The sequence below is a fragment of the Pygocentrus nattereri genome, chromosome 2 (assembly GCF_015220715.1).
Source record: "Pygocentrus nattereri isolate fPygNat1 chromosome 2, fPygNat1.pri, whole genome shotgun sequence".
NCBI classification, from domain to species: domain Eukaryota; kingdom Metazoa; phylum Chordata; class Actinopteri; order Characiformes; family Serrasalmidae; genus Pygocentrus; species Pygocentrus nattereri.
Genome location: NC_051212.1, coordinates 8472393 through 8487459, shown reverse-complemented (window position 1 = coordinate 8487459; position 15067 = coordinate 8472393). Strand labels below are relative to the sequence as shown.

Genomic DNA, 15067 nt, shown 5'->3' with positions numbered 1-15067 from the left:
TAACAGATATTTATACTAACATCTCTTCAACCAGAGCCTTAAACAAAGGCGCCAGTGCTGTGGAAAACATCCTTCCTGGTTCAATGACTACAGACCAGCGGCCCTTAAATCCCATGTCATGAAAGTCCTGGAGAGACTAGTGTTGGCACATCTCAGACCTCATGTCAGCTCTTTCCTGCACCCCCTGCAGTTGTTATCAACAGGATGACGCTGTTATTTATCTACTGCTGAAGGCACATTCCCACTTGGACCAGAACAACACCATAGTGAGAATCACTTTCCTTGACTTCTCAAGTGCACTTAAAACCATCCAGCCTCTCATGCTGGGGGAGAAGATGAAGAAAATGCAGGTGGACAAGTCCATGATTGGGTGGGTCTTGGATTATCTGTCTGAAAGACCCCAGTATGTGCGGTTGGGAACCTGCCTGTCAGACCATACAGTCAGCAGCATTGGAGCACCTCAACTGTGCTCTCACCCTTCCTCTTCATGACGGACTTCCAATCCAAGTCGGACCACTGTCACTTTCAGAAATTTTCTGATGACTTACCATCATGGGTCAGAACGTTGAGCTGGTAGACACCTACAAATATCTGGGTGTCCTGCTTGTCAACAAACTGGACTGGAGAGCCAACACAGAGGCTGTGTACAGGAAGGGGGATGAGTGATCTACCTTCTGAGAAGGCTCAGGTCCTTTAATGTGTGCACCAAGATGTTGGCGATCTTCTACCAGTTTGTTGCAGGTGCTGTCTTCTTTGCAGCAGTCTGCTGGGGAGGAAGCATAAGAAGGGGAAGATGTAAAAAGGCTCAACAAATTGACGAAGAAGGCGTGGCTTTGTCTAGGGATATGATGCTCACTAGATGGTTTTTAAGTGGTGGTTGAAAGGAAGTCACTCAATAAACTCACTGCTATCCTGAACAACACATCACACGCCCTCCATGACCTTCTGAACAGACAGCATATAGAAACAACTGTAATGGATGATGGGCAACAAGAAAAAGTGCATGCAATTCATTTAATGATCTTGAATAATTTTATGTAGACATGTCACAAAAAGAACAAGAGCAAAATGACTGGATTCCACTGCAAATGTACAGGTCAAGTTGGGTTCTGGAGGTCATTAAATGTGATCTTAGAAAGTAGGCCTATGTTTAATGGACTGAAACCAAGACCTAAACTGCGTAATGCCAGAATAAAAGTCAATTGCTTTGCAGGATATTCCCGTTCTTCCCAAAGGAGATCTAGCTTGGTGAGTCTAGCTTGGGTGACATACAGAGATACTGTACGCAGGCTGTTGTTCTTTGTGGTGCCAAAAGACGTACAGGCTACTATACTAAGTTTAGTGGCATGTGAAAAAGTGTAGGACTAGTAAGGACTGTTCTAATAGTTGAAAGTGGATCTGGAACAGACTACAACAGCTTGATGCAAGAGTACAGTGACCCAATCTGGATGCATCTTCTGCATTTTGGCAATTACAGTTGGATGAAGCCAGCTCTAAAATACACTATATCGCAAAAGTATTAGCTTGTCTGCTTCATGAACTTGAGTGACATCCCATTCCTAATACATAGGGTTTAATACGATGTCAGCTCACCCTTTGCAACTATAACAGCTTCAACTCTTCTGGGAAGGCTTTCCACAAGGTTAAGGAGTGTGGAATTATAGGAATTTTTTTTTCACCAGAAAAGTGCATTTGTGAGGTCAGACACGGATGTTGGACGAGAAGGCCTGGCTCGCAATCTCCGCTCTAATTCATCCCAAAGGTGTTCTGTCAGGTTGAGGTCAGGACTCTGTGCAGGCCAGTTGAGTTCTTCCACACCAAACTGGCTCATCCATGTCTTTATGGACCTGCTTTGTGCACTGGTGTGCTGTCATGTTGGAACAGGAAGGGGCCATCCCCAAACTGTTCCCACAAAGTTGGGAGCATGAAATTGTCCAAAATGTCTTGGTACTGAAGCAATAAGGGGCCGAGCCCAACTCCTGAAAAATAACCCCACACCATGATCCCCCCTCCACCAAACTTTACACTTGGCACAATGCAGTCAGACAAGTACCGTTCTCCTGGCAACCACCAAACCCAGACACGTCCATCGGATTGCCAGACGGAGGCTATGGCTGTACCATGCCCTTGTGCAAAAAAGTCCAGAATGGGGGCTACATGCAAAGACAAGAGCTATGCACTCAGCTCAGGCCTCCAACCAGGACCGGAAGCTGTGTCCTCCCTCTCAGCTGCCAGTGACCTGCCGATGTACCGCTCTCAATGTAAGGGGACACTGACGAGCCAGTGTCGGTGAGATCAGTGAGCTCCTTCTCATCCACACCTCATTTAACCCAAAGTCTGCAGCAGCCACCGATTTCCCTGTCTGGCTTTCATTTCCCCACTGGTCTAGTAGCATTGACTGACATGGTGTACCCTATTTCTACACCACCAACACATCAGTCACTCCAGACCTAGCTGTAGCCTGAATCTTCTCCCATAATTACCACCATGTCTTTACCCACCGTAAATCCTCCCCCAGGCTGAAGTCGCAACTGTTGCTGGAGCCTTATTGGCCTTATCACCTGTAGGAACGCAACTATCATGGGCCACTGTCGGGAACTCTCCATAGGTGAGCCCCACCGTACTCTCTACATCAGCAATTAGTGGACCCAGCTTCGTTCTGTGCTGGCTCTCTCTCTGATGTAGTTTTTCTCTGATGTGCATGGGCCACTTCCACTCGCCAAACTGCCTGGCAAGGCTGGCTGTGAGGTTGTGCCAAGTTACCATAACATCAGCAGGGAGCTCTAACAGTATCTGCATGGCTAGTCTTCTAACACTGAGGCTAACTGTCTAATCTAATTGCCCTATTGACTGCTGCAGTTCAGGTATTTCTTCAGCTTACCTTTATGTGGGGAAGCGGCACCGCTCCACTCTACCACAAGTTTTTGTTAGAGATTACTCTTCAACAAGGCTATAGGTGTGGGCCATCCCCCGGTCACTCATGCTTCGCGGCCCACCCATGCTCTTCCCCTGGACTCCCTGGACCAATTTCTTCACAGTATCTTCCTGCCCTCCGCTGACCTCGCTTCCCTTCTCTCTAAGCCCCAGCTCGGTGCTCTCTACCTGGCACGCCATGAGGTCTGTCGTTATTATTATTACTAGGAGTAGTAGTAATAGTAGTAATAGCTGTGGTTTGCTGTGAGAGAACAATTGCTAAAAACACTAACACACACTTACATTGGTGTACATGTTATGTAGTCAAAAGTCATACTTGGAATAAATTCCAAATTTTTTTTCCCTTTTTTTAACCAGCACTCCCTTGGAGGTGACCACCAGGGCGATGTTCCACAAAGCAGGATTACTCAGTTTAGCTAGATAACCTAAGCCCAAAGTCAAGCCTGTCCAATATGAAAAGAGCAGAGGGACATTCCCTTTGGACAGTCCTCATCCATCCTTGGCCTTAGGGTATCTGGCTGACAAATCCTGCTTTGTGGAATACCCCCCTGGCTCATGGACACTTGGCAATTGGAGCCTTTGTTATAGAGGAAAGAGCTTTAGAAATGTTTTCCATTCCATGGCATGCTTTAATCATAAATCACACGTAAAATAAATGATACACGTTTAACATGCTCTCAGTACTGAAAAGATTATTATACATATATTGTTATATGCAATCACTCAATCAACAGATAACTAAACATACAACTCAAACAAGGGAGATAAAGTCAGGGCCTCTTTTTTCAACAGTACTACCAACTGCCTTCACTACTGAATTACAGGAATACAGGATACATCACTGAAGTTAAGGTTAAAAGAACTGACAACGAAAAGGTTTTTTGATTTGATAAGTGTCACAGGTGTTCACCTTCCGACTGGCAGCACTTGTGTGTCTTCAAATTGCTCAACTGCCTGGAGCTCTTCCCACACTTTGAGCACTGATACGGTTTCTCTCCTCTGTGAGTGCGCTGGTGTCTTGTAAGGTTAGCCCTTTGTCTAAAACTCTTCCCACATTCTGAACACTGATACGTCTTCTCTCTTTTGTGAATGTGCTGGTGTGTTTTAAGGTTACTTCTGTCTCTAAAACGCATCCCACACTCTGGGCACCGGTACGGCTTCTCTCCAGTGTGAATGCGCTGGTGTCTCATGAGGTTACCGCTAAAATTCTTCCCACACTCTGAGCAGAAATACGGCTTGTCTCCTGTGTGAATGCGCTGGTGTATCAAAAGAGTACTGTGTAGATTAAAGCTTTTCCCGCACTCCGAGCAGGAATATGGCTTTTCTCCAGTGTGGATGCGCTGGTGTGTTTGGAGATTGCTCTGTCGATTGAACCTCTTCCCACATTCCGAACAGGAATACGGTTTCTCTCCAGTGTGGATGCGCTGGTGAGCTTTAAGGTTCCCTCTGTCTCTAAAACTCTTCCCACACTCTGAGCACTGATACGGCTTTGCTCCTGTGTGAATGTGCTGGTGCAGTTGGAGAGTACTCTGTATTTTAAACCTCTTCCCACACTCTGAGCAGCAGTACGGCTTCTCTCCTGTGTGAACGCGCATGTGTCGTTGAAGTAGACTCTGCTGAATAAAACTCTTCCCACAGTCTGAGCAGGAAAACGGTTTCTCTGTTTTGTGAGTGCTCTGGTGGAGTCTTAGACTACTTAATCTAGTAAAACTCTTCCCACAGTCTGTGCAGTGATACGGTTTTTCTCCTGTGTGAATGCGCTGGTGTGTTTGTAGGTATCTCTGTCGAGTAAAACTCCTCCCGCACTCCGAGCAGGAGTAAGGTTTCTCTCCTGTGTGAACGAGCTGGTGTAGCTGGAGATTATTTTGAGTAAGTTGAACCCTTTTCTTGCCTGTATCTGTCTGTGTCAGGCTGTGAGATGCATTAGTGGGGGCAGGATCAGAAGTGCTTGTTGTAGATGTGTCCTCTGATTTAATTTCTCTGGATTTTGGCATTGTGATAGTCTTTTCCTGATGCACTTGCAACAGGACACTATATTTTTCTAGAGAAGAAACAGAAAAAAAAGACATTGAACAAATGTACAACAAAATCGTTGGGAATCATACATAGCAATCATGGGCTAGAGGTTAGGGAACCAGCCCTGTGACCGGAAGCTTGCTGGTTTGATCCCCAGAGCTGACAACATGTGACTGAAATGCCCTTGAGCAAGGTACCTAACCCCAAACTGCTCCCCAAATGCTGTGGATAGGACTGCCCACTGCTCCGGGCAAGTGTGCTCACTGCCTTCTAGAGTGTGTCCTCAGTAGTGTGTATGTGGTGTTTCACTGCACAGATGGCTTTCCCATTTGTAGGACTAGTAAGAGTCTCTTCATGTAATAAATTCAAAACAAATTTAAGAAATTTTGTGAAGCTACCATCTGGTTTGGACAAATATTTCATCCCGTATCTTACGGACCCCACCACAGTCTATTTGAAATGTGGAGAGTGAGTGACAGATTAAGGATACGGCTTCCAGGATATTTGTGAAAAATCAGGCCAACAGGTTCTTGAATGGTTCTCACTCCCCACCATAAAAGACTGCTGGTGCAACCTCTTATTGAATGCATGTACATTTACATGTACTTAATAATCCAACAACAGCTTTTGTCTGTAATCCGATCAACACGTTTACATGCTCGAGTAATCAAATAATGGAAAACCAAAAATGGTATCGGAATATTTCTTTGCAACCAGCCAATAAACTCACAGAAGAAGACATGACATAATATGAAACTTGAACTCCATGCCATGACCTTTTTGTTAGAACATCACGCCACTTTACCTTACAAGAAGAAGATCTAAATCCTTTATATTGTCTTTGGTTTCAGCGTCACTCCAAAAGTGTTTTGCTGCCATTTCACGGCAACGCTGCTTGCTTTTTTCTGGTACCACTCATGCACAGACTGAGAATTCCGAAAGAAATCAGAGTAAGAATTTACATGCACTGAGAAATCTGAGTCCAGCTCTCTTTATCGGATTTCTCAATTGGATTTCTAGATCGGAGTTTGGTGTTTACATCACCATTTGAATAATCGGATAAGTGCAGAAATCCGATTATGATCGGATAATTCGGTGCATGCAAACACACTCACTTAATCTAGTCGCCATTGACTACAGATCTTCACGAGGGACATGAAGTACTTCAAATCAGCTGCTATATTCCCACAGCATTTGGACAACAACTGCACATTTTATATGTGTCTCACAGATACTTGTGCATATATGGCATGATCTCTTTTTGCAATCTTTTCATTAAGGAATTTTCTGTGCAATGTAACATGATAATGAAGGACTTAGTAAAAACACAAAAGATCAGGAGATAACTACGAAGCCCCGCTGGTGACATCCCGTATAAATAAAGTAGTAAGGCGTGGGAATGAGATGATTAGTAAAGCATAGGAACGAGATCCTGATTCATGGCCATGACTTAGTAAGCCATCATCTCATTCCCATGTTTTACTAAGTCATGGCCACACATTACCGTCTTGTCCCCAGCTTTACTAACTTGTGGCCACGCATTATTTTATTTATACGGGCTGTCCCCAGCGGGGCTCCATAGATAACACATTACTTTGCATCTTCAAATCTTCACTAAGAACTATCAAAACAATAAAACATTCATTCAAACCCAGCTAGGAAAACATGTTCATAACTATACACACAAGCAGAAGAGCTGGGAGTTACATCAACCTACTCAGCCAGGTCTGGATGAAGGCTGCTCCTGTGTTGGTTGGCTTACATGTATTGCATCCCACGAAAAGCAAACATCTCTCCAGGCACTTCTGCAAGGATCAATAAAAACAACACAACAATGTTAATAAGTATTGATCAGAGCACTACTCTGCACTACAAAGCACTACTTTCTCCAGCTCAGCCCCTGTTTCCCTGCCTCCATCAACAGTGAGCAGGGACTGCTGATGTTCTCCTTCTTCTTGGGTTCAATGGCAGCTGGGAAACAATGATTTGGTGCTTCACCGCCACCTTCTGGTATACAGAAGGTGTGGGTCGGCATGTCTCTCAGAGCCTGAAGCTGGACTGCTCTCCACCATCTCTCTCAGCAGACTCTATCAAAGAGCTGTGCTATTTTAAGATACTAACCCATGTAAACACTGTTTGACCTTCTCTGTAAATTATCTGTCAAGATTACTATTTTATTGCCTCCTAACAGTAATAACTGCAAAATATATGTTTAGGCTTCAATTAAATATAGATATGGTGAATTATAAACACATTTAAGATGTAATAATGCAAATCAAACATATTTTTGATGTATATGTCATTTGGTCACCAAAAAAATTCTTGAAGTGAAGAGGAGTAAACACAGCCTCTTAATGACCAATTGTCTTTTAAGCAACAATTAGCTGCAAGCACAAGAGCTAAGAGTTGCACTTTTAATGTATGAAAGGTGCTACACACCAGACAGGCATAACTTTATGACCTCCTCCTTGTTTCTACGCTCACTGTCCACTTTATCAGCTCCACTTACTGTATAGCTGCACTTTGTAGATCTACAGTTACAGACTGTAGTCCATCTGTTTCTCTGATACCCTGTTACCCTGTTCTTCAGTGGTCAGGACCCCCATGGACCCTCACAGATCAGGGTGTACTATTTGGGTGGTGGATCATTCTCAGCACTGCAGTAACACTGACATGGTGGTGGTGGTGTGTTAGTGTGTGTTGCGCTGCTCTGAGTGGATCAGACACAGCAGTGCTGCTGGAGTTTTTAAACACTGTGTCCACTCACTGTCCACTCTATTAGACACTCCTACCTTGTCGGTCCACCTTGTAGATGTAAAGTCAGAGGCGACAGCTCATCTGCTGCTGCCCAGTTTGTGTTGGTCATCCTCTAGTCCTTCATCAGTGGTCACAGGACGCTGCTGGCTGGATATTTTTGGTTGGTGGACTATTCTCAGTCCAGCAGCGACACTGAGGTGTTTAAAAACGTACACAATGGTGGAACAGTGTTTCACTGTCTTTACTTAGCTGATGATATACACTATATGGCCAAAAGTGTATGGACACTCCTTCTAATTATTGAGCACCCCCACGCGACCCAGATGGAGAAGCGGCATAGAAAATGGATGGATGGTGTTCTTGTTAGGTGTATATAGAATTGAGTTTCAGAAAGTCCTTTTTTAGACAGTAGGACAGCATTTCATTCTACTGCATGCTTTAATCATAAAGGACACAAGATATTTAATAACATGCAGCCATTTATGGATGATAAAATCAGTAGTCAATGCAATCCAACAGTACTCACAACTGCCTTCACTAGAGAGAAGAAGTACAGTGTACATCACTGAATTCAACCAAAACCTCTAAACGGTTCAGGTAACGGAAACTTCAATTTTCCTACTCCCCCCACCCAAAGTCCATGTAGTCCATTTATAAAAAACTAAATCTGCAGACTCACTCTACAGCAGGTTAGCGTAGCCCGTTTACTTCAGGACAGTATTTCTCAGCCCAGGTCCTGGAGGCCCACTGCCCACCTGCACTATCAGAGCAGGGCAAACACTAAAAATGCTGGGCCGTGGGCCTCCAGGACCAGGACCAGGGCTGAGAAACACTGACATAGGATAGAGGCCACTGTGGATGAGGCCGAGTGTCACATGCAGGACTGAGAGCCAACTGGGCTGAACTGGTGGGCTAAGTAGCTGATGACATTCACCTGTGCCTTGTGCAAGCCTACAAATAGCCATCTCTTTCCTCAGTAGGTGGCAGAGCCCAGAGAGAAGGAGTCGATCGGAGGCATTGGTGTCCTCACTCCTCAAAGGGAATCGTTACAGCCACTTAAATTACTCAGTTGCCTGAAGTGCTTCCAGCGCTCAGTATTTACTCTGTTTCTCTCCTGTGTGAATTGTTTGGTGTTTTTTGAGGTTACCGCTTTGTCTAAAACTCCTCCCGCAGTCTGAACACCGATACGGCTTCTCTCCTGTGTGAATGCGCTGGTGTCGTCGGAGAACGCTCTGCTGGATGAAGCTCTTCCCACACTCTGAGCAGGAATACGGCTTCTCTCCTGTGTGAATGCGCTGGTGTCGTCGGACAACGCTCTGCTGGATGAAGCTCTTCCCACACTCTGAGCAGGAATACGGCTTCTCTCCTGTGTAAATGCGCTGGTGGAGCTGAAGACGACTGTCGGCTAAAACTCTTTCCACACTCTGAGCGTGAAGAGTTCTTGTGGGGTTAGGCTGGATGGAATCAGGGTCTGTTTGCTGAGTACTGGACCTTCTTCTAGGCGCCATTTGATTTTAATTGTTGTCTTCTCCTAATGAGTTAGCCACAGGCCATAATTCTTTTCTGGAAGAAAAAATCATGCAGCCAAAATAATGTACAAATAAAAAAAAATCTTGATAAAGAAAAAAACCCAAACATGTCTCTGTTATTGGGCACTGCCCCTCACAGAGGAACATGACTGAGTCTGAATTGTACTGGTACATGCAACGATTGAAACAATACATTAAGGCTGTTTTTGAACCTAGTTTGTTTTCTAAAGTCCACACCTGAGTTTGGGTTGTTTTGGGTTATTTAATTCAGTTGGTTTCACACTGTAACAGTTAAAACGCCCCAAATTCTGCACTTTGATTCGTCAGGAATTTGATGAGGGCACAAGTTACTTACTACATACTTTCAAATTTACTTCACTGAATGCCAAAAAATGAAACCTTTTTTTTTTTTAACTTTCACCTAACTATCATTGTATAGAATTCATATTTAATAGGGACACAATGATCTATTCTGCAAGCGATTTGATTCGTGATTCTGGGTTAATTCATTATTCCAACAATATTTTGAGCAAAATTTAAAGTCTAAAAATGAAAATAACCAATATACCAGTTTTTTTTAAACTGGCTAGGTGTGAAAGTGCCCTAAAAGTAGTTTCATACTGCATACGCATACTTTTGAAATAAACATTTGTTACCAACAAACAGACGCATTTCTTTAATGAGTCTGTGCACATTATTTTCAATCCAAGCTAAATTTAATGTCAGTATTAACTATTTTTTACCTTTCACACCTCAAAACTAACATTCTGCACTACCATAAATGACAGTCTTCAAGACCTTTGTCTCAAAATGTTAAATGCTCTCTGACAGACTAAAGTAAGAACACATTAACTTACAAAAAGAAAGTCTACAGTGTTACACAATATTGGGCACAATGACCTCCTGAAAGTATGAAGCAAATCTGATCAGTCTAGTCAGTCGTCTTTGCTGAAATCGGGTGATTTTAGGGTACAATATGACATTGTCTTCACACTTGCTCTGTTGGCGATGTAATATCCTCTCATGGCTTCTTTTACCACTGCTATGCTGATAATACTCCAAAAATCATTTCCTTCCCACCTTTTGACACTCAGGCTTCCACATCTTGGCATGTCTGGCTGACATCTCTTCATAGATGGCAGCTCACCACTTGAACATTCTAACAAGACTGAGCTGCTATTCATCCTTGGTCCTCACCATGATCTTGCCAGGACTCTTGGGTGATTGTGTCTGAAGAAGCAAGAAGCCTTGCTCTGATTCTGGTTGACCAGTAATTATTCTGCTTGACCCGCCAACAATAAAGACTCAAGAGACATGGAAGACAAGCATCAAGACCATCAAGACTCCTCTGTGTCCTGGAGCCCAGGTGGTGGAATGAACTTTTACTTGATGCCAGAACACCAAAGTGTCTTTTACCATCTTCAGACCTCAACTGAAGACCCATCCGTTTATGAAGAATTTAAATGAATGCTAATCCAGCACTTAGCAAAGACCTGTATTGCACTTTATTGTGTTTTATTTTAATTCTGTATCTTTCTACTTTGCTTTCTAGGTGTAGCCCTGCCTCTTGTTTCTTGTTTTTGGGTGGACACCAAAGCCCTTTTGTAAGATGCTCTGGGTAAGAGCGTCTGCTAACTGGCGTAAATGAGTTCATGCACCAATCTTTATGAGAAATATTACATTGTAAGTCAATTTCAGGTTAGTTAATTTGCTAGTATACCATTGTTTTCAGTGCAGACCAAGGACACAGGTTTCACGTTAACTGGAAGGTTGCTGGTTCGATCCCCTCAGCCGACAGCATGTGAAAGAAGTGCCCTTGAGCAAGACACCTAAACCCAACTGCTGGATAAGGCTGCCCACCGCTCCAGGCAAGTATGCTTACTGCCCCCTAGGGTGTGTGTTCACTAGTGTGCGTTTATGTGGGTGTTTCACTGCACGGATGGGTTAAATGCAGAGGTCTAATTCCACAGTGCAGAACACAGTTGGCTGATGGTTCTGAATTGAGAAAAAGCACACAGGATAATGCTTATAAGCTAAATAGCAGCTCAAAAAATCTGTCGTATGAGCTGTAACAGTTTGACAATATATATTTTTAAAATAAATTTATCCTTTAACTGTTTTGCAGATATGTATATTCCAAAACCTACACAAAGCATCAGAGAATGACCTATAATTGCCAGTGATCTGTATTAGAAAACAACGAAAACACACAAGCCCAGGAGCTGAGTTAACATCGACCTACTCAGCCAGGTCTGGATACAGGCTTCTGTGTTGAACGGCTTAAATATTTTGTGTCCCTCTTCTCAAAAAAGCAGACATCTCTCCAGCTATTTCCACAAGAGTCAATGAAGAATACAATGCAAACAATGAGAATAAGTGTTAAACTTAAAGGTACTCTTGTCTAAATTATCTTGTTTTAATTTCTCTATTGACTCTGTTAAATGGATGAACTCATATATATCAAACAGGAAGCAAAGGGTACGCATTGGTAAAACTCAGTCTACATATTTAAGCTGTAATACTGGTGTTCCACAAGGATCAGTGTTGGGCCCTATTTTATTTAGCTTATACATTAATGACCTGCCGTCGGTTTGCTCATCTGTAAATATACAGATGTATGCTGATGACACTGTTCTTTATGTGCATGCTAAAAACAAACAGCAAGCTGCAAGTGAGTTAACTGCAGCTATGGTCTTAATATCTGATTGGCTATCTAATTCATGTTTATATTTAAACATAAACAAAACTGTTTGCATGTTTTTTTCACAGAAATTGACAGAAATGATTCAAGCTGATGTGCTGGTTAGGGGAGAAAAGCTAAAGCTAGTATCTGATACCAAATATCTTGGAATCATTCTAGATTCAAACTTGTCATTTAAAAATCAAGTTAAAAAAGTGATAAATACTGTTAAATTGAATTTGGCAAATTTCAGGCACATAAGACCGTATCTAACAACAGAGGCAGCCAAACTTTTTATGCATGCTATGATTGTCTCCCATATAACGTATTGTTTCACAAGCTGGTCACAAACAAGTTTGTCAATTTTGAAACCTATTGAATCTCTTTATAAACAAGCACTAAAGATACTAGACAGGAAGCCTAATAGTTATCATCATTGTCATATAGTACAAAAGTATAACTTGCTCAGTTTTGATAGTTTTAAACATCTCTTGGATGCCTGTCTCATGTTTAAGATTTTATATGGGCTTGCTCCTCCACCATTGAGACAGTTTATAAAACAAAAAGATAGTAGGGGTAGTATGGTAACAAGAGCATTTACTAGAGGGGACTGTATTGTACAATATAGACGGAGTAAGTTTGGACAAACAGTCTTTTCCATTAGAGCCAGCCAGTACTGGAATAGTCTACCAACTGAGCTACGAACATGCACAAATTATCTGATTTTTAAATATAAATTGAAGACATGGTTGAAAGCTAACCAAATCTGTAATCACCGATAACTATGTATATTTTATGTGTTTGTATATGTGTATGTATGTGTATGTATGTATATATGTATATGGGGTGGTGTTTTGTAAACGTCATTGAGCTGTTGACACTGGCCGCCCAGAACAACCTGCCTAGGGACTACGGATGAAAATTAGCTTTTTAGCTAACTCTGGCACATTTACATTGATGTTGATTAATGTGCACTGTCCCTGTTAAATAAATAAATAAATAAATAAATAAATAAACAGCCATCTGCTCTCCACAGCTCTGCTCTTTTTCTCTCCCTGCAACAATACTGAGCACGGACTGCTGAGCGTCTTCTTTATGGGTTTTGTGGTGGTTGGCAAACGGTGGTTTGGTGCATTAGCACCATCTTATGGTAAGGAGTTGGTTGTCTCTCGTACTTGATAACAGGACTATTACATCTCACCAGTTTCTGTTAAACAGCTTTAATATCTTTGGAATTGGAATCAATGGAATGGAAGAAAATATGAATCAATATAAACAAACGATATCTGGAAGCAAAAGACATAGACTCCAAAACAATTTCCAGAACAAAAGGGTCATTTTCTTTTTAGGATTTGTTTCCACACTTTATCTGTAGATGCCCAGAAAACGAGCATACAACTAACATATATATATATATATATATATATATATATATATATATATATATATATATATATAAAACAAACATAACACACACGTGTTTTACTTTTGAACAGTGTTATGTGCCGTGTACAGAAATCAAGTACAGCTCAACTGTCCTTTAATGGAGCACGAGGCTACTTAATTACTCTGTGGCATTTCAGTTCAAAACACTTTAAAAGTAAGCAATTGCAATATAACAGAACCTAATTTCACTCCACTGTGTACTTGTACATAGATGGAATGACAATAAAAGCCTCTTGACTTGACTTGACCTATAAAAACGGGTCTCATTCACCGATAGCTTCCTATAATTTTTTCCTAAACTTGTTCTTGCAAAAGGTCCTAAGCCAAAGTCTATGACCGATGCATGACGTTCCTAAACCTCAGAGTCTTTCGCACCGTTGTGCTGTTGAGTGCGTGTAGAACACACGGATGAATGGCAGAATCTTCGTGGAAACTGTGTAAGTGGAGTTGAAGAAGTTTCTTCTTCAGAACGAGATTGGTCAATGAGGCCCGATGTTATTAACTGCAATAGTACTAATAAAACAGGTCACAGCAATAACTTAGCATTTAAAACAACAAAGTAACATATTAACAAAGCAACAAAACATAATATGCATAGAAAAAAAAAAAAAAATAAACAGATAAATAAATATATCCGTGAAATGTACAAGCAGTTTGGCACAAGTTCTGGCCTTCCAGCTGATTCAAGAATTATTTATGGCACTTTTTCAACTATTGAAAAAGTTTTACAAACATTACTGTAGAATGAAGGAGTAGCATAGCCAGGGGGCTCAATCCTCAGCAATGCCACAGTCATCTTTGTCCAAGAGAGCATAACTGTCCCCTCTCTGGGTGGGTAGGATAGCCCCATCACACAGCTCGATGCTAGGCAACAGAATTAGCAGTTATAGAACTGACAGAAGTAGGAGCTATTCAATACGGGTGCATAAGTAGCAGTTTGAAAAGATGTGATGGTGCTTCATATGTATTTGAGAAAGTACCTGAGAGCCAGTTTGCCAATGTTTGGCGACATTGTGGGCAAAAATAACAAAAAAGAGAGGCATTGTCAAAAACTAATACAAAGGGGTTGCAGAGGGGAGAAAGGCTACATTCGTACAGCAGGTAAAAGTGGCCCAAATCTGTTTTTTTTAACCAAATCAGATTTTTTGTTTGGCTGTTCACATTATCTTCTACTTGCAACATTAGTCTGAACAGATCACGCTCCCAAACTGGCCCGCATGTGCAAAAAAACATGCTTCTTTTTGCTTCACGTGGCTCATCCAGAGGTAAACAATCAGGACTATGAACAAACACCAGTCGCTCCCAGAGCTTTCAGTTTCATCTTTTTCATCGAGTTTCGATGGCTGACAGCTCGGCTCATCACGCAGAACGTGTTTGAGCTCGACGTAAATGTCTCCTCTTTGGTTGGCGTCCTCAGTTTCTTTAAAGTTTGCTTTTAGACTTTTCCTTGACACTGGAGCCTTGGTCTCCTATGGCGTCGTTCAGTCATTTCTTTTAAAATCTCTTCGAACGCAGAGAGTTTTGGATAAGTTTCAGCCTAAATGTTTATGAAGTCTCAGCAGCATGAAATTATGACGAATGTCCAGTTGGATTGATGTAAAAGCCACATGAATTCCAATCTGGGTTTTCAGACTCAGTCGCATTGCTACAGATCGGATACAGATCGGATTTCAGTACCACATACAACAGTGTCTTTATGGTTTGG

General features: G+C 42.1%; 1 pseudogene; it reads right to left on the bottom strand.

Annotated features, from left to right (window-relative positions):
- Positions 1-3542: 3542 nt before the first annotated feature.
- Positions 3543-10261, bottom strand: LOC108412007 (annotated as a pseudogene).
- Between the last annotated feature and the right edge of the window lie 4806 nt (positions 10262-15067).